General features: G+C 40.8%; 1 protein-coding gene across 1 annotated transcript in view; it reads left to right on the top strand.

Annotated features, from left to right (window-relative positions):
- naaladl2 (N-acetylated alpha-linked acidic dipeptidase like 2) overlaps positions 1-23,985 on the top strand; it is a gene marked incomplete at both ends in the record, with an annotated part of 363,400 nt that overhangs the window by 247,323 nt on the left and 92,092 nt on the right. The window lies entirely within an intron of this gene.

The raw sequence follows: 23,985 nt of genomic DNA on the forward strand, positions 1-23,985 counted from the left end.
AAAAAAGCGCTCGTTGCGGTGCCGCGGAGAACAGCGCGTGTGTCCACGCTGTGTTGGTTTATGTAACTTGAGAGGACAAATGAACCACATGTTTATTGTCATGCATTGCTGACCTGGGCATTGTTTCTCAATAAATTAGAAAACCCTTTCCTATCATTCCCCTTTTCCGTGCATGATTGAAGGAAATTTGGCTCGCATCCACACTCCCACTCCCTCCTGCGCCGAAATGTCACCTTAAGTCACATAAACCAGTACGGGTGTGTGGACACAACCACCTATATTGTTGTCAGCGCCTCATCACCGCTGGTGTTAAAAGACTCCGTTCTTTCTGCAGTCAGGTTAAAGCGCACATCCGCCGTGTTGGTAAACAAATAATCCCTCTGTATCAACGGAGGAAACCGTGCTTGAGCAGCTTGGGTTGGAGGTGGTGTGAGTGCGGGCCAGCGGGGGAGAGAGGGGGGGGGGGGGGGGGGGGGGCATTCAGGCTTCAGCACGGTACGGAACAACTGGCCCGTGCGTCCTTATCTGTGGCCGCTGCAGCGCCACACGGGCTTTGCCTTTCAGCAATCAAGCAACAGCAACAGCTGTCGGCAGCTGAGATCGCTGTGCCGTCACCATAGAAACGCAAGACGCATTACGGCTCATTCCAAAATACCTTTCAATGGAAACACCCGCAAATGGCAATTGCACTTTTTCGAAGTTTCAGAAATATCGCTTTTATTTTGCGAAAATCTGTAATGGAAACGCAGCGGTGTCTCTCATCTCATCTCATTATGATAGGACCTCAACCTCAGAGCTCTCTGTCCCAAATAACGTGCTACTTAAACATTTTCATTGTGCTGTGCTCTTAAAATAAATTAACAAATACTAGTGTAAAGTCCATAAGGAATGTTGATCTTAAATTTTCCCCTTAAATTTAGGTTCTCAGGAAAATCGCCGCTTATCAATTAATCGATCATCGATCGATAAGGTCTATCAACTATCGATTAATGAATTACTCGATAATTTGCATCCCTAGTGTGTGTGTGTGTGTGTGTGAGAGTGTCTAAACAGTCATCAGATACCCAGTTGGAATAGCAAGATGGTGATACATGCTGCTGATGTCAAGACAGGAAAACTCTATGAGCACTATGAGAAAACACTAGGGGAGAGGATAAATGTGACCAGTAGTGTTTCCCACAGGTTTGCAAGGAAACTGTAGCGGGTGGTTGGATCGTCCAACGGGGGGGGGGGGGGGGGGGGGGTCATTTTGTCATGACTGCTGTCATGCATGCGCGCCTCTGTGTATGTGAACGCCAATAACGGAGAAAGAGCGCTTTGCGGAGATGAATGAACGGAACAATATTGCGTTGGTCGAGCCAAAAGCCGAAAAATCGATTTGTGGCGGACATAATTTATTTGTGGCGGGCCGCCACGAATAAATGAATGTATGGGAAACACTGAGTAGTATCCATGAATACATCAGGAACACACCCCCTTGGCCAGAGAAAATATCTTGGAAGACCAAACTCCTCCATGGGATATGGACAGACAGAGGAAGCGGCTGACATCAAGAAATCCTAGCACTGGTTAGAAGAGGCCAGCCTGAAGGAGAGCATACAGGCTCTGATCATGGCAACACAGGCTCAAAGCACCAGATCCACAGAGGCAAGGGTCTACCACAGCAGACAGGAACATCTGTGCTGAGTATGGATTAGAAGCCCTCGAATCCCGATGGGACGTATCACAGGGTGGTTGAGAACAACAGAGATAAGATTCTTTGGGATTGACAAATAGACGAGACATAGTGGTGATAAACAAAGAGTAGGAGAAGGCAGTGGTGATGAATGTGGTGATCCCAGCTGAACATAATGTCTAGAGGAAGGAACAAGAGAAGTGGAGAAGTGAAAGAAGAACTGGAACAGGACTGCACTCCTCTGTCCAGAATAGGAATAGCTAGATGCAGTGCTGTACCCTCAAACTCCCAGGTCTCTGGTAAACGACCTGAGCTTGAAGAAGACATACACCACCCCCCCGTGCGTGTGAGAGGGAGATTTATTTATTCACTGGATTTATATATAGTATTTGGAGGATGCAATTAGAATGCATTGTGCAGTTTGTGTGTATGATGTTTGATTGGATGCTAGAGAGAAGAGGAGACATACGCGGTGTGTTATGTCTTTTGTATCAGTTGTACAGTGGACCAGAGAATATTTGTCAAGGCCTTATCCTGAGGTTTCGCATATTTATCTATGGATGGCCATTGCCCACAAAGCAAATATTTTGATGACATCCACCATCGTGCCTTTTTCAAGGTTTGTGAGCTAAAGCTCTAAGTAGACCATTCACATTCAAAGCAAGTCTGAAAATGGAGTTGCTGTTGCATGCAGATGTTTGTATAGAGACTCATTTGCAAATGGAAAAGGAGAGCCGAGTTCCTCTGCAGTGGCAGTCTCTGTTTGGCAGACAGCATATGCATATTGGATTTTTATGTGTTCGGCTTGTGTTGTCTTGATGTCTGTGACTATTGTTACATGTCCTCAACTATTCAAATGTTCTTTGTTAACACACATGGAAGAGTTTGTCTCTTATTTACCTAACATTTAACTTGTAATAGGACCATACAGTATACCATACCAAGAAGCATCTTGCAAAAAAAGAAAGAAAAAAAAAGAACACATGAATGTATGTATCCAATATGCGTTTCCCTCTGTGTAGATACACATGACAATTAGTACAGGCTATTTTACTATGCATTGGAACAATATATTTATTAGGCCTGTTCAATTAATCGGTTTAAAATCGTAATCACAATTATTTAGCTACATAGGACGATGTTAAAAACGTGTAAATCGTAAACATGACTTTTCACTTTAACTAGTGTCCAAACATGTCGGCGTTTGTTAAGGCCAGCAAGGATTTCGTTGCCAAAAAGGCCAACGGCCCTTTTCCACCACACAGTTACAGCTCTACTCGGCTCAGCTCGGCTCTGTTCAACTCGGTTTAGGTGCTTTTCCATTACAGCTGACTTCTTCATAGTTCCTCCTCAGTGTGGGCGGGGTCGTCGTCATATCACGGCGGCTACGGCCGTGTCCTCTCACTCTCTTTTTTTGATCCTCTCGTCAGCTCCAAACACACTCGTCTACACCTTGATTACAGACCACAGCGTGGTTTTCCACACAGCAGTCATTTAACATTTAAAGAGGAACTCAGCAGGATTTCTCCTGTGGCTATGCTACATTTTTACCGTAATTAAAAAGCTCCGGAGTAATTGTGATAGTTAACTACAGTATACTTGTGACTTGGTACGAGTGAGGACGGAGGCTATCTGCCTTCCACCTGGCGTCTCACAATTGAAAACCAACTTTGCAACATCAGTGTAGTACCTGGTCGCCGCCCCGGTGTCCCAGCTCTCGTCTCTGCACACCGCAACACAAACGCGCTCCGTAACATTGTATATGTTATGTAACGTTATCCACCACTCCATTTATTGATTTTTCCCCAGCTTCGTTGTAAACAAATGCATAGCGTAACCAAAACAGCGGAACAGCCACCAGACTTGCATAGTTCCCCTTTAACAACATAGTACAGATCAGTGGGCGCTGCTGCTGGTGTGTTTTTAAAATTAGTGGATTTGATTCTCGTGTCGGACGTCGCACTCGCGTCTCTTCCAGGGCAGGCGGCTGACTTCACGTTTTAGAATAGTTTGTCATTTCACAAAAAAATCGTGAACATAACCGGAAATCGAGAGAAGAAAATCAGGATTTTATTTTTGGGCAAAATCAAACAGCCCTAATCTTTATATACAAGCTAGAGGCAATGAAGCTGAGATTTTTTAATGATCTGAAACACAGTATCACCGCAGATGGTGATTATGCAAGCTCTGTGCATCCAATATCATCAAAACAAAGTGATTGTGTTGTTGTTGATGTGTGTTTATATTTTGAACCTCTCCTGTTGTGAACTGCACAGAATTGGGACATTTAACTCAAAGGAAGAGTTTAGTTGGTCCTTTAGATCATCAAATCCCAAACAAAAAATGATTGGTTTATTTGATTTACATTTTGAAATACAAAAAAAATTTGTTTTAACACAAAGCATTCTTCTTTATGAGTGTCAAAGAACAATTAACTACATTTTAAAAACTGTTTGTTATTCATGTTGTATTTCATATAACAGAAATAAAATCACTAGATGATTTCTGACACTTGGACGTTGTCATTTGCAAGGCAAGACTGTGGCCTGGACTGGTCTCTAGAAGAAAAGCAAAGTCTTCACACGCACACATTACATACATTACATACACTCACCACATCTAGAGTAGAAGAAGGGAAAAGGGGAGATAAAGAAGGTTCATACTATGACCTTTGCCACCTGTAACTCAATCTCCTCAATAATCATATCTGAGTCGGGCTCCAAAGACATTTTGGCCTACAGAAACATGGGCACACAGGTACCTTAGCCCTCTTTTACAACATCCGGTGTCAAAATATGAAAAAAAGTGTCTTTGGTCTGTCTATTTGTTTCTGTTGACTGGTGATTTTATTTTTTCTTATGTGTAATAGAACATGAAATCAAACTGTTTTCAAAATTTAGTTAATTAGATTAGATTAGATGTAGATTTTATTGTCCTTTCCAGGATAATTGTTTTCACTTGCTCTTTGACACTCAAAAAGAAGAACGCTTTGTGGGGGTTGCCAAACGCTTTGTGTTTCAATTTTATTTTTTGTATTTCAAAATGAAAATCAAATAAACCAATGATGTTTTTGTTTTTTGATTCCCATTCAGCAAAAGGAAATCCAATGACCATAAGATGGAGACGGAGGGCTGTACTGAATTAATTCAGTTTCAATTCACAGGGTCCTGATTCAACTCAAATTTATTCCCAATTTGATTAGATACAATTTTGATTCAGTCAGAGATATTTACTTTAAATTGTTCCTCTAACATGGTTCTTTATTAAAAACATGTATGTTCATGTTATGAATGGACCCAAAGCAGTCACATGAATGCACTTTCTATTTCACATGACCAACAGTTCACAGGACAGTTAAGGTGTGGCTCCATATGAAACTGAAGTAGCACAGGCTCCACATGTAACAAATCAGTCTGTTACACGTGGAGCCTGTGCTACTTCAGTGTCATGTTTCTTTGTAAATGTTTCATCACAGATACAGAAACTGTCAGAGGAGTGAAAGGTAAATTAACATTTCTTAAAAAACAATTTCAGTCACTGTACAACCTGCAGCTGTTCGACACTTATAAGGTGGAATGTTATACCCTGTGCTTGATTTGAAATCAGACAGTACACCTTAAATTTCAACACGACGATGTTAACTGTTTATTAGTTTAAATTACCTTTAGCAATCAGATCTTCTTGTGCAAAACATGTTTAAACATTTCAACCGGATTTAATTGTGTTGTTTTTCATAATTTTGAGAAAAAGAATATCTGTTGGAGTATTGTTCAGGTGGCCAGATCTTGCCGTGTCAGCCACAGGAGCATGTACTAAAAATCGATCTTGGCTTTTATGAATCTATGTTGGATTATTGAATCCAAGTGAAAATCTATTTTAATCTGAAAATTGATTTTTTTTTTTTTTTTGTCAACCCAGCCCTAGTGAGACCATTCAAAAGAAGTGACACAAGTGAAACAATATGGCTGTAAGGGACAGAGCATACAGTGCAGGTTTATAGGTTTACCAGTGGGCTGCATTTCCTAATGACTGCCCATGTACAGCTTTGCATCTGTGACAAACCTAAAGCAGCTGAAACGGTTCACTGGCCCTGGTCTGGAGCTCTGTTCATTAACTCCACTGGAGCAGTTGCTCATGTGATGAGAATTGAAATCAACTGGATTGATGTGTGAACCAGAGTTGCACATTATCAAACTGGCCATATGCGGGGCCTCTAACAATGATGCCATCACACTCCATCATAATACACTTAACTCGTCTCAGATTTCAGATGCACTTTGTTTTCATGTTTCATGTTCAACTTTTTTTGTATGTGGTTGACTTTCAGTCTAACCCTAGCATATAAATATATATATATGCATATGTATTCCTTGCTCAGACCTATTAATTTGTCCCTTACTCATGTATAATCAGTTATACACCTGCTACTGATTGTGCAGTCTGACAGCAGCTACCCTGCATTAATGCTGCATAGATTGTGATTATGTGTGGGTGTGTGAGTGTGTATTAGTGTGTGTGGGGAGGGGGGGGTTGTATTTTGTTGGACTGTAACACAAGTACATCGTTACTAATGATGAGGTCAAGTTCAAGTTATTTCCCACCCACTCAACTCCAAATGCAGACTGAATCAGACACTTGCTAATGATACAGCCTTCATTTACAACGTCGCCTTAATTAAAAAGCGAACGGAGCCCTGCTTTGATCTGCCAGCAGTTGACTTTGGTCATCAAGATGAATATGCAGCTGCCCCCTGCATTCCCTCAGTGACTCCCAGTGGTGGACGAAGGAGACTGGCAGGGAATGGATGCGGAGAGTATAAGATGTGAACGTGGAGGGAGAAAGATGGAGTGACACAGAGTGAGGAACAAGAGAGTGCGTGCTTCCTCTGTCTGTGCTGGAAAGTGCCCTGATATCTTCTGTTGTGATGTGGCACTATATAAATAAAAATTGACTTGCCTTGACTTGGGGAACCCCAGCAGAGTCCAAATGAATATCTCAACACACTATTGATCCAGGCACTGTCACTGCGATTCTTTATCTCAGCCCTCCTGCTTCTTGCTCGCAGTCTCTCCATCTTTTGCTCTCTTGCTGTCAAATTCAAATTTGTCTCATTTTTTCCCCTCCTCTCTCCCTCTCTTGCTCAGATTGTCTCTCACTCATATGGTGCCCCAGGGTATAATCAAATAACTGCCACAGAGATGGAGTGTATCAGGAACTGGCATACAGTTCAGTGCGTGTGTGTGTGAACTGAAGACTTTTTTTTCTTATTAAATGTTCTCTCAAAAATAGGGGGATTGTTGAGGTGTAAGTTACCGGCCAGGCCTGGTTTAGACTTGTCAGACAGCAATAAACACATTTCTTCCCGTGCTCCACAGAGTTTTCATACAGGGTCTCTGCCAAACTTGGTGTTGATTAAAATGTGTGTACTGTCCAGCTGTGTGCAAGTGCAACAGACCTATACACGGATTGTGAGATTTAACAGCAGTTACACAAATTATCAAACAATGCTTACTGTCCTCCTGCTGAGTTACCTCAAGCTTTTACCTCACCTTTTTGCCTAATAATTTGGTTGTTTATATTTTCATTTCACTTGTAAGCACATCATTTCCATTTATACACATCTTGTGTATCATGTTTTGTATGATATAAAATGTAAAATCTTGACATAGCCTGCCTATCATATATCTATCATGGGTTTGAGCTCACGCAAAAGACGCTTCATCTGAACGGCCCCCCATGCATGATGCATAGGTGTTTCCGTGTCTCAGCTCATTGACTTACAGATGCACACAGAGACCGAAAAATACAGTACGTAAACTAGTAGAACTCAGTCGCGGGCCGGATTGTAAGGTTTGGCGGGCCGGATTCAGCTTGCGGTCCGCTATTTGCCGACCCCTGTAGTACTTTGTTGGAAAACCCTGTCATGCTTCATCATGCCAGTGTCCCTGCATGTGTGCAAAGCTAGGTCCATAAGAAAACTGTGGGCCCAGTTAAAATTGTGATTTGGAATTTTGGTCCTATGTTTACATAGTAACCACTGAAAACAACTTGCTCATGGTTGGGCAAAGGCCATGGTTCGAATCCCGCGTCGGGCAGCCCTTTCCTGCATGTCATTTCCTCTCTCTCTGCCTCCCCCTTTTCCTGTCTATCTCTACTGTGTACTATCAAATAAAGGCAAAAAGCCCAAAAATATACTTAAAAAAAAAATTATGTAGTACACCCTGCTTTTCAACTTGTACACAAAACATCTCTAAATTGCTGATTCCAAGTCTCCTGTATAACTCACTGTGCAGAGATTTAATGTCTGATAAATCATCAGACCCATGGACATGTCTCTGTATTTTGTAGAAAGCCCTCACGGTGGAATGGGGGCTGTTACTACAACTTAATAATACCCATGATTTAAGAGGTAAATGTCAATGTGCCCACCTACTGTATCTTTGGTCATGTGGTGCCATGTGATTGTGTGTGTTAACTTTCAGGCATTGAGAGGAAGTCTGTATTGAGAAAAATAGACACTATTAACAGGGCTTGACTTGGGTCTGCTGCCTAATCAGCCATTAACTCCCCTAGATCCTGCTGTAGTAATTCTAACACCACAGACGAATAGATTTACGAAGAGAGGACGGATAACAGACAGTGAGGGATAAATAAAGAAAATGTGGGAGAATTGGAGATTAAGAAGAATGGGAGATGAGAGAATGCTGACAAGAAGAGAGAGAAAACTACACATTAGGAAAGTCAGTGAAAGTATACCAAGTCAGTGAAAGGACACACAATTCAAGAAGAGAACTGGTCCAATTATAATATTTGGTATCAAATCTCAATTCCAAACTGTGTGGCATTCAAAAGTTTTAGCTACCCAACTCCACCTGCTTCCAACTAAATAAAATCCACACCAAAACAATCTATATGTGATAAAGGAAAAAAAGACAAAAATAGAAATCAGCATGAAAGCATATCGACTCATGTACATTTGGATTAATCAGTTGTTTTTAAAGACAATCCATGAAATTGTAAAGCTTTAGCAGCTTTCTTAAAGTGTACAGGTGCCACTTTTGAAAAAAAAAAAGAGATGGCAAAGCGCTCCATTCCCATATGAACCCCTGTAAATCTCTAAATCTAACTGTAGTTTAGCTGTACAACAAATAGGAGGCCAGAGTGTAATGAAATTGACAAGTTGTTTTTAAGTTATCTGACAGACTTGTGTGGTCAATGTGCTTTGGTGTGTTGAGTGGGGGAATGAAAGAGAGTGAGTGCAAGCAACAGAGACCAATAGTAACCGAGGCACGGAGCGACTTGATGTGTTTCTTTTTTTCTGGGGTGTCGGTCAAGCTTTGGGGGTAGGGGTGGCAAGATGATTGGTTGAGATTGCAGGTAAGCAGCAGTAACAAACATATTGACGCATACATATTGGAAATTAGACCCTCAATGAGGCATTTCATGAGAGTATGAGGAAAGTGGACAGATGACTCATTTTGGCGTATACTTTCATTCTGGCATCTCTGTCGACCATGTTACACAGTATGAGAGAAAAAACATAATAGGCTCCTAGTAATGTCATCAAGTCACATAATGTACATATTTTTTTCTTCTTCTAATATTAGAGTAATCCCTGTAGATGTAGACACTGGTTTAAATATATTAATTCTCTGTAATCATGGGCAACAAGCTATATACAAAAGTCTTAAGATGGATTTTGCAAGTAGCATTAACACATTTTCTATTTTGTGCTTGACCCCACTAAAGCCATGTGTTCTACACTCTCATATAAACTGATCACCCTTCATTTTTATCTCCTTCTTGAGCATGTGTGTCTCTGAACTTTGGAATATGGTGATAACTACCAACGGTTTTTGTTGCATCTTGCCTCAGCTTTCATGTCTAATTAATCATGACCACCCGCAGCCACTCTGCTCAGTTTTGGACTCTTTGTTTATTATGCATTTCAGTACTCTGTTTGAGAATACTTTTTATAGTATGACTTTCAAACTTTACAGTAAGTAGTTTTCTTTATCAAGTGTTTGTTATGTTGTTCAGACATTAAAGAGGAAGAAACAATGGACTAAAATGATGCAACAACATTAGCAAATACAGTGTTTGTTATATATTTCAGTTGGAATTTCTGTCTAAAACAAACAAACCGCAGATACACAGAAAGAAGAGATCTTGACGCAACTGACCACTACACAACGCCCTCATAATGAGCAGCTTGTCGGAATGCTTCTGTCATTTTCTAGGCCTTGTCTAGTGCAAATATATCGATAATTGTGAATGTTTTACAGACACAAAATATATTTGCTAATACAAATGAGTTGAAAGTTGTCAGGTTGTGCAGAGGTCTGGACCCAAAATGCAGAAAGACAAGCAAAAACGGGTAGGTGACACAAAATGGTTTTATTATAATTACAAAAAGAACCGGAGAATACACGGAAAAAATTCAGGACACCGCATGGGGTAGAAACACAGACAATCTGACAAATGCCCTTGTACCGGGGGTTATTGTTACCAAGGATACGGAAATAAAAGTAGCGAAGCTCCGGACAGAGTTGCGGTGATTGTATCCAGTTTATTAAAATAATGAAAATCACAGGAGAAATAAGGCGTGCGCTGAGGTGCTGCGGTGCTCTGGTTGTGATTTTTCTGCTGCTTTGAATCCGCCCTTTATACGTGCGCGTTCACAGATTCACAGCAAGACAAGCCGGGGTTGAGTTACAGAGTTGATAACCAGCGTCGTGGTACCGCTGATCCGGAGTGACAGTGTTGTGGATAGGTTCAGCTGGATAGGCTGAGAGTAACCCCGGGTAGGCTCAGCTCGCTTCGTGATACGCCTCAGACACTCACGCATGCCGTATTGATAAACAATGCACTTGATAGACTCACAAATTCAAATCGAAATGCAGCACTCAGTGACAGTTTTTATTTTATCGGCAGCAGTGAAGGTGTGTGTGGTGGTGACTTGGCTCTTAAAAACACAGATACAACAAAAAATGCCCCTCAATTACTGAGATGCAGATTCGCACGGGACTAGTTTTACCACGGGACGTCGGTCTTTGGTGAAATATAGTAGGTAATTTGCGGGGGAATTTTTACTTACTTTTTTACTGACATGGCGCATTCGCACGGGATTAAGATCACAGACGTCCTCCGCAATTATTACAAATTACCAGAGGTCCCCAGGTAATACTAATCCCGTGCGAATAGGGCTAAAGACAAACGGAGAACACTGAGGTCAAGTACACAAGGAAACGAGACACAGGTGATGCAGTCAACCCAGGTGAGACGCATCAGGTAATCAAATTAGGCGGGAGAACACAGGAAGAAAAGACAGGACCTTGAAAATAAGGCCCCGTTTGTACGTACCCGGACATTAACCATCGTTTGCACCCTCCGTTTACACGCAAACGGAGAAAACGCCCCTGAAAACGATGCTTTTAAAAAAACTCCGGCCAGGGTGGAGATTTTGGAAAACTCTGTTTGCACGTTTGCATGTAAACAGAGAAAAACGGAGATTTGGGTACCATGCTGCGTTCAAGACAACTAGGGTTGTCTAGGGTTGGGTAGCCGACGTCAGACCCTGACGTCTAACCGTAACCATATTACATAAATAAATAAATAATAATAATGATAAAATTTAATGCAGACTGATGTGTTCATTGTAAAACATTTATTTATTGATGTAACGTTAAATGGGGTGATTTCTGTGCAGAGTCCCGAGGCTGCGCTGCTCTCCACACACATGAAGCTTCACTTTTCATTCAAACTAGCTAACGTTAATGCTACTGCCACAATTGTTAGATTTCATCAATGAGACCAAAATGTATCTCCTAAAAATAATTTAACCAGCCGGCGGTAAACCTTTAAAAACCTGCGGGTAAGTTAATTAGCGATCGTTTTGTTCCCCGGGAGGACGACAGAGGCTGGCCGACCGAGCAGCATTGCAGAGAGGCCACTATCTCTGTGATGTCCCCGGTCCCACAGGTGGAGCTTCACTTCTCCGAAAAAAAAAAAAGCTTCACCTCTCCGAGAAACATCGGAGCAAACTTCTAAACAGCCGTCATTTGGATAAACTGGCCGTATATTTGGCATCTAAACAGTTACTTTCTCGCATGAAAAAATATTAAAACTTTACACACAAGGAGGGCAAGTGACGTTGTTGTTGTTGTTGCTGTTGCTATCAGGTTGCTATGCGGGATCATGTGCGGGATTCTGATTGGCTAACGTGGGCTTGAGCTTCTCGCTACACTGCCACCTCCAGGTTTGGCATGCTCTTGACGGCATATATACACGGGTTAGTGTAAACGAAACGTTTTCTGAAAACGGGCTGTTGTGCACGCAGTTTTTTTTGTAAACGGAGAGGGTGAAATGTCCGTTTATGAAAATAGCCGGGCACGTGTAAACGTAGTCTAAAACAGGAACTAACTCAATTACACAAAGGAACACAGCTTGTGACAAGACAAGACACAGGGAATGTCATCACACAAGACATGAACAGGGAACACACGAAGGAGATCATGACAAAAATTAGCGTCATTTTTAGAAGACAAAAGGTGAAATTTCAACATCATGATTCCTGCCAGTTATGGGCTTCTTACATTCAGAAATTAACCAGATCACCTGGTGAAGTCGGGAACCAGTGTAAAGTGAAGATCTATTTAGACTTAACACCAGTGTAAGTGTGGTTTGGCACTGCAAAATCAGAAAAACCTGAATCTCCATTGAATATTTTTTTTCGTGCTAGACACTAATGGTCTAAATCCATTGTTGTTTTGTTAAAGGGATAGTTCACCCAAAATTCAAATTTCACTCATTATCTACTCACCCTCATGTCGACTAAGGGCTGGGAGAAGTTTCAGAGTACGTCTCTGAGTTACAGCGGGGCTCCGTGCAGCACTGCATGTCCATATGATGGTTGCAAATGAGCCTCACTTTTTTTCGTCCAAAAAACATCCAAATAGCTCCATAGTGCTCGTCTGTAATGTCCCTCTTGTATTGAAGCCCCGTCTGGAACAAGTTACAAAAAAATGTAATCAGGAAGGGGAAAAAATCAAGAACCATGACAACTGGAGTGCAGGTTGATGCGTTTGTGTGCATTTACCTCAATTGCTCAACCTGCTTTACATGATCTTCCCAGGCTGCAAAGCAGACAAGAATGAACCCTTTGGTACCTGTATGTTTTGTTTGAAAGGAACCTAGTGATCAATTGCTTGACAGATTATGTATCCAGTTAAGGAGCATCTGCGAGAACATATACTAAGTGTGTACTAGGGCTGCACGGTATATGCGGTATACGCATCTGTGATTTGAACTCGGATCGACTGTAAAGCTACAGTTGGTAAGTTGATGAAAATGTGTCTGCGACTTTATGAACCTCGTAGAGAGAAGACGTACCGTATCCATAGCAACCGGAGACTCCAGAACGATCTCACATCTCGCTCACCATGAAACACACTCTTCTTGTGTGCGTGTGTGTTGGATATTGAGTAGAAAAAGATCATTTGCAAGATGTGTGGAGTGACAGTGACGGCAAACAAAGGTAACATGAGCAATTTATTTGACCATTATGGCATTGTTATTTGTGTTAATTTGCACTATGTGCACCATAAAGTGCTGGTTTTAATTTTGAGTTTTGAGATCTGCTTTCTGCATAATAAATGCTCTAAAATTACATTATTGCTTTTTAAAATTTTAATCAATTTAGCTTTGCTGGGCGCATGACGTCTGTCCGACTACCCATTTCTCCGACCATACATTTCTTTATTTTTGCGTCCATTAGTCCGACCTCCCACTTCTCCGACTTAAGTAGCCCTAACCCTTAACCTTACCCTAAACCTAACCTTAACACTGTAGAATGGGTAGTCGGAGAAATGAGCCGTCGGACTTTTGGGCAGTCGGACTGACGTATGCTCCCCAGCTTTGCTAAGGGACTAAAAAACCAATTCAGAAACACATCCATTATAATTTTATCACTTAAATTTATACCGCAATATATACCGTTACCGTGAAGGGATTCGATTTATACTGTGATATGAATTTTAGGTCATACCGCCCAGCCCTAGTGTGTACACATAAAAACATCATCCTGGACATCGACTGTACATAGATACAGCTAATGATGGGTAGCAGTAATTGCTCATTGGCAGGGCTGACAGTTTCAACTGTTCATTTCTTCAGCTTATTTTACAAGCATGACGGGCTCAATCTCCTACTCCCTAGTTTTAAACCCATAGTTTTACAGTGAGGGAATCCAATTACATCCAGCACCTGGAAAGACAGGGAGGAAGAGAAAAAGATAGACAGTGGGGAGACAGAGGAAGCAAAAGAGGGAAAAAAAATCAATGGAAATCCAACTGAGGTGGAACTAAGCTTGACAATGCACCTCCTTTCACTGCTTCGCACTCGTTTTGTTTTTTCCTGGAGCGATAAAAGTGTATGACCATCTGGGTGTTTATTTCACTTGAACTCACCACATTAACCTATCGAACACTCTCAAGGATTTTCGGTTTCTTTTTTCATTCTTTTTGTTTTTATCCTTCTTCCCTTTACTTTTGTTCCTGCTGTCTCTCTTTTCCAGCCTCTCATTAGCTCTCTGTCTCCCCTCACTGCTTTCATCTCCCTCATGTATTTGAATATGGGGCTGCCTTCCTGTGCAGTGTGTTATCTACCTCTGATATAGTAGCCTGTGTGTGTAGATATGTCATATTTCTAAGGTATTATCAATGTATTGTCCTGGAATGAGGAAGAATTTAATTGGTTTACAATATTGGTTTACATATAGTTTTAAGTAGTTATTCTATTACACAGAGTGATTTTGGAGAAATGTACCAATCATTTGATGCAGTGTTGAACCTATAAAACTGTCTGGAAAAAACTGTCAAGTAGCTGCTGTCACCTCAATTCCAAAGAACCTAATGACATTAGGTTAGCCTGGCTCCAGGCATCCACATTTTCAACCGCATTCCTAATTTTATGATTGTGTGAATCAAATAGATCTGTTTTCAGGATAGCAAGCAGAACCTTTCTGACAGGATTAAAGGGACATCTTCCTGTGCCAGATAAAGAAAATGAGCTATATTTATGAGAAAATATGAACGCAAAATTGTACATAACGACCACATTTATCATTATGCTCAGTAATCCTTTGGTTTACTCAGAAGCCAGGATTTCAGTACTTATTTTAGAGAATCGAAATGAGACTGTTTCTGATCCAAAGCAAGAAATTCAACATGTGATTTGGAAAGCTTCAAAACTTTCTGCCGCCTTCTTCTTAAAACCTGTCAGATCATGACTATAAATATATAAAAATGTATCCTTTCCAGAACAATCCATTGATGTAGTATTGTAGTCTGTGCCGAAGAAGTGTACTGTGAATTTTTCATGCTGGTTTTCACCTCCTGTTCCCTCAGCTCTTACTTTCATCAGTTGTCTCCAGGGCTCTCTATAGAAATACTGTCTCCCCTATAAACAATTTATTAATGATTTCAGACACAGCTAGCATCACTTTGTCAAAAGAGTACCTCAGAGAGGCTTTTTTTATTCTTTTAGGTTAGATTTAATTATGTGAGGTTTTACAAAGTGAATAAAATAATTATGTTTTTTAAGGTGTAGTTGCGTTATTCATTGAATAAAGATGAAAGTCTTTTCAAATAATTTGAAGAGGATACAAAGTTATACACAACATAAATTAACAACAAAAGATGATTCCCTCTCCCAAATGAGATTCCTCCTTGGCCTCCTTCATCCCAGTGCAGTGAGGTACTACATAAAGTCAATAACTGTTAGCAGCAATCATGAAGCTACCGCTTCCGAGATAATCAGTGGGATTTTATGAGTGACAAATTTTCATCTTAGCAGTCAGGCATTATAGTTAAGTATTTACAGGGGGAATGGACATATGAAGATTTTGTGTAAACTCTTAAAAGCGTAGAATCAGTGGCATTGCTCTGTACTGTGTTAAAATGTTTTTTTTTTTTTTGCTGAGGCATTCCTCTGAAGTAGTCTCAGGGAGGCTTTTTAGACTTTCAGACAGTATTTTCATTTTTTTACACAGAGACCCTATCCCTGTGAAAACTAGACATTGTATGACCTCCTCCAGGTTTCACATTATTTATCACTCACTTTTTACCAGAGTGATGATGACCAAAGACTGATAGAGAAAAGTGCTATTGATTTGGTCCTCAGGAAAGAATAACATCTCTTGTAGTCAAAATATCAGAATGAGGATGTTTTACAACAGCTTATGCCTGATGATTTTACTCAGTAACTATTGGTGTGGTGTAGCTTTTACATTTGCTTCGTCTCTGCCTCTTAAGTGGATTTCCCTCTTTGTATTCTATTAGATATCATTTGGTGGCAAAGGTAATATTTTGTCAAACAAATGATTTCCACACCAGCAGCTAAGTAATGATATTCAAACATTGCAGATCTCTGCCCATAAATAGGTACTTCAAACACTCAGCTACAAGGACATTACTGTCTATAGCCAATAAAAAGCTGCAAGGCTCACTGACTGTAATGGCAATGGAGCTACAGTGGAATAGAGAGAAAGAACGAAAACCAACAACAACAATGCTAGTATGCAAGTATGAAACCCGGTGGTCAGCGGGGGGAAATGTCCATTAAATTTAGCACCCTGGTTAAAAAGGACTCCAGAAGGAAACATTAAAAGGTTATGTACAGTATGAGTTTCTCTGCCACTAGACCAGACTACTCTTATCTCAGACCAAAACAAAGGCTCTGTTCTCCTTCTCCATTCATGTTCTTAGCGAGGTTTTACACAGCCCAGTGAAAGAGGCACAAATGAATTAAGTCACCCCGTCTACATAAAATCCAACAATAATAAATATTCCAGCAACACAACTCTTAGAACTACACTGGAACTGCCATGGTATGCTACATCGCAATGCTGACAGTATAGCTAGCTCGCAATAGCAACATTAACAGGGTTGCCAACTCTCACGCTTCTGCTGTGTGACACACGCTTTCACGTTCTGTCTCACGCTCTCACGCCACTCAGACAATTCTCCCAAAAGCAAATGTTTGGCCTTCGTCTTGTAGGCTCTCAAATAACTCTCTGATTGGTGTGCAATGCTTATCCCCGTGCTGATTGGACAGCTGCTGAAGCACACAGCCCAAAGCCTGTGAGTAGCCTACTAGCCAATCACAGTGCAGTAGGGCTGGAGCTGACGATTCACAACCCCACAACAGCGGCACAGCATGTGTCAATGCAGCACTGACACGTACTGTACCTCTGAAGTCCTCTTGGCAAATCGAGCTAAAGTTCTAAACAGGCCTGAAAATTAAAACCTGACCCGGCCTGAGTGCTGAAACCGGGACCCGACATGGACCTACTCACTAGCATTAATTCTTGGTCCGAACCAGCACCTGAGCGACGTGTACCAGCACTGCAGTTACAGTTTATTTGAACAACTGGCGTTTTTCCCAAGCAGCATAGAGCTAGAGCATCACTAGCCTGTTTAGTTGCAACAAAAATGTTATTGTTACTGGAGGTGATCTCTGTTTCTATATGAAGAACAATGCTGGAAACAAACTGCCTGCTGTGAAGATATTAGCAAACAACAGCAGAGTTGGTTACTTAGCATATCCATGTCCAGGGCCACCACTGGCCAAATTGGGTCCCTAAGGAGAATTTTAATTTTGTATTTATTTTCATTTTCTAAGGTGTTAATGCAAGCACACACAACACACACCAGAAAGGCACCCCTATGCACAAACATGAGGTCCTGTGCACAGTGCATGTTCTGCAGCAAGTCTACGGTACAGTACTGTCTCCTACTCAAAGAATACATCAAAGCGCAGGTTTGGCCAGAGTCAAGTAAGTTTTATTCATGCTGCCCATAATAACAAATTTTGTCTCACAAAGCGTTTATAGAAAAAAAAAATGTTTTTGACTTTTGAACCAACAGAAATCCAAAAGGACCGTTAATGTGGTAATAACCAGTCAAAGCTCTCGGGTGTGAAAATGTGCACTCTGTTCATTGCTTACCCCCTCATTAGCATAACCTTCCTCTGGTTATCCTTTGATGCAAACCTGTGAACCTTGCACAATATAAAATTATTGTCAAGGCATAATGTTTTGTGATAGTGGAACTCAAAAACGAAAATTACCATTTTTAGTCGAAGGTTATCGCTCATCAAATCAGCCTTGATGAAATCAGTTTGATGAAAATGCATGATAGTATTTTAGTCAAATTAGGGTAATTAAACTACCCAGTGAGTGAAAGAAGAGAAGGGGCGAGAGCAAGCCTAAGTGCTGAGATAAAGGGACAGAGAGGGTCTGCTCTGCAAGGAACTGAGGGGTAGATAAGCGCTACAAAGGGATCTAAGTACAAAGTGAATGGAACTCAGGTATCTTTGATCCTTAGTATCGTCCTCTTTGTTTTAGACTTTCATCCTGACCCTGTGAAGTACAGAACAGAGTGCTTGATTTAGCTTTTTTGCTGCTTAGCTCCATGTCTCCATGGCAAATGGCACTGCACTGTACTGTACTGGAATGAGCTGAATCATATACAAACACATATCCAGTACACAGTGGGGTTCAAAAGCCTGAGATGTGAAAATGGTCTGGACAAAACTTGATGACAGAATCATATTCACATCAGAGTGATAATGATTTAGAATTGATGTGAGGAGTTCAGTATAGATGTATAGATGTACTTTTTATGTGTGAAAGATGTGTTGAACAGGATTCAGATCATAGCATAGAGTATTTTAACATTGTTTAAAACTTAAAATACGCTACAATGTTACATTCAGTTACAAAGATAACAAAAGGAAATACATGTTCTGCATGTGTAAATCCATTTACAAGGCTTTCAGTGTTTTCCATTTTTGATAACAAGAAAAGTCAGAATAATAGTCCTGTCAAAATCTTAAACTACGGGCCTCTGGGTAATTAATACATTGGTAGAGTAACAGTGAAGTAACATATGCTGCTGTCAAAGAGTAATACTGCTTTAAACTGAGCACAGTGAGTGTTTTGTGTGTGGTAGACTGCTTTTAAACTCTATTGGTCTGGGTATCTGCATCTTCAGTGTTCTATTTTGAACCACTACAGAAAAATGCAACTTGACCACAAAATCTGGCAGCTGCTGAAATCTCCTGAGCTCAAAAGCACCTGAAGCCATGGCTTTGTGATACTGCACCAGGGACAAAACTAGGTGTTTGATTTCAATTCTTCTCCTCTGAATATAGGATGTGAAGCTTTCTTTTTGGAAACGCTGCACATATACAGCTTGACATCCACAACATATTTTGAGGCAGATGTTATGCTCAATATTTCACATATTTATTCAGAGGCAGCACACGCACAAAAGCTTTATAAAAATGTTCTCCTTGTGGCTTATTGGAATGCAGAAGTATGTGAATTGTTAAGTTAAAACTTCCATTCGCCATATGTGCCATATTTACTGGTTGAGATTATTGGTAAGGTGTGTCCTACATTTCAGCTTCTTTTATGGGCTGAGGCAAGTAACTGTTAACTATTAGGTCTAAGTGTTTTCCTCTCAGTGATCAGATAACTGCAAATGGTATTTAGTTTTTTCCTGTGGAACATGCTGCTCATAACAGTTCTACTTGATTCAGTCAGAAATTGAAATTCCACTCTTGACCTTGTAAACAGCAGGTGGTAAAACAATCTCACTAAATTGGTGATTTGGGAAAACATGAATCGATGAAAGACAGTAATTCAAAGGATGCAATACATGTAAAAATGTTAATTGTGCATTTGATGCAACTTTTAAAGGAGACATATTATGCCCCTTTCCACAAATTAAAATAATTCCCAGGTGTCTTAAAGACATGTCTGTGCCATCTTTCGGTCTCTTTTCATCCGCTCAAAATAGCCAGAACGGCTGGTTTCAGGGCCTGTCCCTTTAAATGCAAATGAGCCACTACTCACCCCGCCCCGCCCCCTCTACTGGTACTGGTACTCACAGGTAGGGGTGGTATTATGCAAATTCGAAAACTAACATCATTGGATGGCAACTGAGGGAACAGCTCGTAAAACCACATGGATTTCAACCTTGGGAGTAATATGTCCCCTTTAAAGGTGCCATATGTCAGAATGTGGCCAAAAACTGCAGTCAAATTCAAAACACAGCGATCTCATTTTTTCTCCCAGTCGTAGTGGCAGCTCAGTGGACCAGACGGGAGGCTGAAATGCCACTGACGCCGCCGTGACTAGGAGAGAGGGCTAGGTGGCGCAACATGTAAACACGTAAATTCAAAACATAAACATGATTTGCAGTCTGCAAAAAAAGATTTTTAATGCAAATACTCTGGCTGTACTATTGTTGTTGGTGAGTTCATCATGTTATATGAAAATTATTCCTGAGTCTCTGTGACATATTAGGAGGATTTTACGGCCGGTTGCTTTAGATTTCTTACATACTGTACCTTTAAGTCAACAACACAATCAATTTTGTACATGCTTGAGTGCAGTAATATGCAGGATAATGTAGAGTATTTATTAACACAATTTTGAATGAATTGTTGCTATCAGTAAATATTGGTCATGACAGTATTTTAGAACTGAAACACAAAGTCCAATGTAGTGTTGCTTTTGTCAATGAGAATTATGACGAAATATCATCGTTAATCAACCTTTTTCACATGGCGAAAACGAGACGAGTCGCAGCCTAAATAGTGGTCACTACGGTATAATGATTTGAAGATAGGACATGATGGTAAATATCCCGAATATTTGAAAGGTCTTCTGCACGGGATAATATAATGCGAATAAAAACGAGACTAAATGTGGTTTACAAAATAAAAACTCTGCTAAAATGTCTCTTCATTTTCGTTGACCAAAACGAGACGAGACGAAATAACGTTATAATGTTTAATTGTGTTTTTATTATGTTGTAGTATTTCTGTTTCCTAGACAGGCGGCGTCACTTCCTCAATCCCCACTCGCAGCATTTTTTTGAAGATGCAACTGCGGTGGGTTAGCGTTAACCACAATTTAAGAAAAAAAAGTTAAGTCTGACACAAAGAAAGGGACCGTTGGCCGGGCAGCCGGGGATTTTGGAGTGAGTTTCTCCAAAATATCTGCTAAATATGGGAACCGAAAATAAATATGTTGAGCAGAGCATCTTCCATGTCTGGAATGGATGTTTTCTTGAGTCTATAAGGTAACAATAATATAATAATAAGATAACCATGTTTGAATTGTGAAATGTGTTTGACTAAAAGAAAAAACAGGTTTCATCTAATTATAGTATATTGACTGGGTTAAATTACATCACTAGAAAGAGAATCATTGACTAAAACTAGACTAAAATGTCATCAGTTGTCGTCGACTAAAACCAGATGAAAATAGTCATGGATTATTCTGACTAAAATAAGACTAAAATGCTCTGACTTTTAGTCGACTGAAACTTGACTAGACAAAAAAGTGTATGAACGTGACTAAAACTAATAAAAACTAAAATGACAGTTTGACACAAAGACTGAACTAAAATTAAAACAGGCTGCCAAAAACAACACTAGTCAAATGTTAAACCTAGAAACAAATTAACAAAAATGTTCAGATTGGATGCATAAAATGATCAGTGATAATACTATGGTTATGCTGCAGTTATTTATGTATTTATTTTTACTGCATATGGCAACTGTAATTAGATTGCAGTGCTGAGGTGAGGGGGTAACACAAAATAACAGAACAAAAGAGGGCAGGGAGTCACAACGCTCACACTGAAATATGACTGCATCAAATAACAATGATTCAAATGACAATGTTTGATTATCGTTGTTGTCGTTCATGATAGAATTGAATTTGCAGATTGAAATCACCACTTCATAATGGCAGCCAGGAAACATCTGTATCAATCATGTAGCAGGAAAGCTCATTGTAAGGCACCAGCTAAAACTGAAACAGTTAAGCTACGGAAAATAGTGCTTAAAAGGCAAGCAGCAACTGCAGTGTGTGACATGATGCAAACTCAAAAACCCACACATTCACACAAATTCAAGGGAGGACTGTTTTTGCATGGTTATTTGGACACTTAATTGCCCATAGGAGTGAATGGTTTGAAAAACAGATGACAACTCAGGATTCATTTGCTGCTCATGTGCTATGGATTCATTATCAAGGCTCACTTTACCAATTTCCCCATCTTCCGACTCAGGAGATACCAGGTTATCAGACTGAGCTTTGACAGCAGACAAGTCTAACACCCCTGTGGCAATAAAACTGTCAGACAAGTCAACATCCTCACTCACAGCTTGACTTTTTGACGTCGCACAGGTTAAGGCACAGGCAGAAAACACCTCAGGATATGTCCAGGCCAACTTCTCAGGACACTTCTCACTACCCCAGGGAGGGCCATCACCTCAGGCTTCACAAGAGTCTTGGTCCCAACCTAAAAATGTTCTCCAATTGTCTACTTCATCTACCATGAAATCTTCTTGGAGAAAATGGCCGCCTGAGACACGACACGGCTGTTAAGCCAGGGACACACCGGCCCTACCGTCGGGCGTCGGACGGCGTCGGGAGCTCGTCTGTTTGGTGTGTTCCTCTCCGTCGGGGAGCGTCGGGTCTTGTCAGGTCTCGTCGGGGCCGATTGAACATGCTCAGTCGGGACTCGTCGGCCGTCGGGAGAGTAGACTCGTCGGGTACTCTGATTGGCTGTGTGCTAGCTATGGCGATTCTGATCGGCGGTGCCTTAAGCGAATCAGCGCGGTGTGTGGGAAGGATGGAAGTGACCACAGTAAACAAACGGTGTCCTAGCCTGTCCTACAGTAAAAATGGTATACAAAATAAAAAGAGGAGTAAAGCAATATATTAAGCGGCAATATAGTATATATATTTAAACATCAAAGATGTTCAATCAAACCCACATAGTTTGAAACAACGTTTAAAACACACACAGCTCACAACTAAGCATGTAAAGCCCGCTAGCTTAATGCTAACGTATAATGTAAAACACCATAGACGGGCTAACAGAAATTAGCATCGGCTATCGTCAATTCGCGGCAACCGAGCCACAGCAGTAAGCTGCTAAAAACTGTTTTAATTTTGGCTTTAGCGCTGTTAACACGTGGCTGGTTAAATTGTTTTTGGGAGATTAATGTTGGTCTCATTGATGAAATTTAACAACTGTGGCAGTGGCATTAGTTTGTTTGAATGTAAAGTGAGCAGGGCTGCCTCTGGGCTACGTACTGAAATCACCACATTTACGTAAATAAATAAATGTTTTACAATGAACCGATCAGTCTAATACATTTTATTTTGTTAAGTCAACATGGTTACTGTACATGGCAAAGATTATTACTACCACTTTATGACTTAGAATTGGTCTGTATTTCTATGGGGGAGTCCTCGCCACTCAATCGCTCTGGTCGGCAGTCGGGGCAGTGTGTTTCACTTTTTCCTTTCTCCCGACAAGAGGCGACAGACTCGTCGACCAAAGCCGTCGGCGTCGGGATGTGTCGTGGCGGTGTGTTCCTGGCTTTAAAATTAAGGACTGTGGTGCTACGGTATAACTCTCAGTAGTATGTGGATTTTGTCAACCTGCTTGTCAGAGACACAATCCTAAGCATGACAGTTTACAACAGCGAGGGTTCAACTCCTAGACAAACCCCCATATATCTTACAGCCCCACAAAGACAATTGACTAAACTCTGTTTGTAGCAACATCTACGTACGACACCATACCTGAAATTCAATAAACAAAATGATTATGTCATTTCCAACACACAGTTTGGAGGGGGGCGAAAAAGAACAAAAGCATTGGGAAAGTCTGGGCAAACTGCCTTACAGACTGTACGACTCACAGCATGACCCCATGAATAGACAAAACAAAACTAAAAACAGGGCTACCAGACCTCAGTCTTCAAATCTCCAAAAAAGAACAAGTTGTCAGACAGCTGCTTGGATGTGTGGGAGAGGGATCTCCCTCAGCTCCAGCCTCTCCACCTCAGGCCGCATTCAGGATCTGGAGTATCTGAGGAGTGGGAGAGAAACACATAGAGCAGGGTAACAGTCCACCAGTGACAGACTGACAACCTGTCAAGAGTGTAGCCAGCCTCAACCTATAAGTACATTTTAAGTCTAGAAGACGTAAATAATAATCACTATTATTATTATAAACTCAAGCCAACCTTGTTCTAAAGTAAATTAAAGTGTTACTAGGGCCGAGGCAGTGTGTCTGAAACGAGTAATGCTAGAAGTTGTCAGATATTTGTTTTTTCGGGCTACCTTTGATATTCTTAGCTGTCTGCTACTTAATTTGACTGCCTGGAAAAAAGGCCATTCTCTTACTAAGGCAGTGCTGCAGCTTTGAAGT

The sequence above is a fragment of the Trachurus trachurus genome, assembly GCF_905171665.1.
Source record: "Trachurus trachurus genome assembly, chromosome: 4".
Lineage (NCBI taxonomy): Eukaryota > Metazoa > Chordata > Actinopteri > Carangiformes > Carangidae > Trachurus > Trachurus trachurus.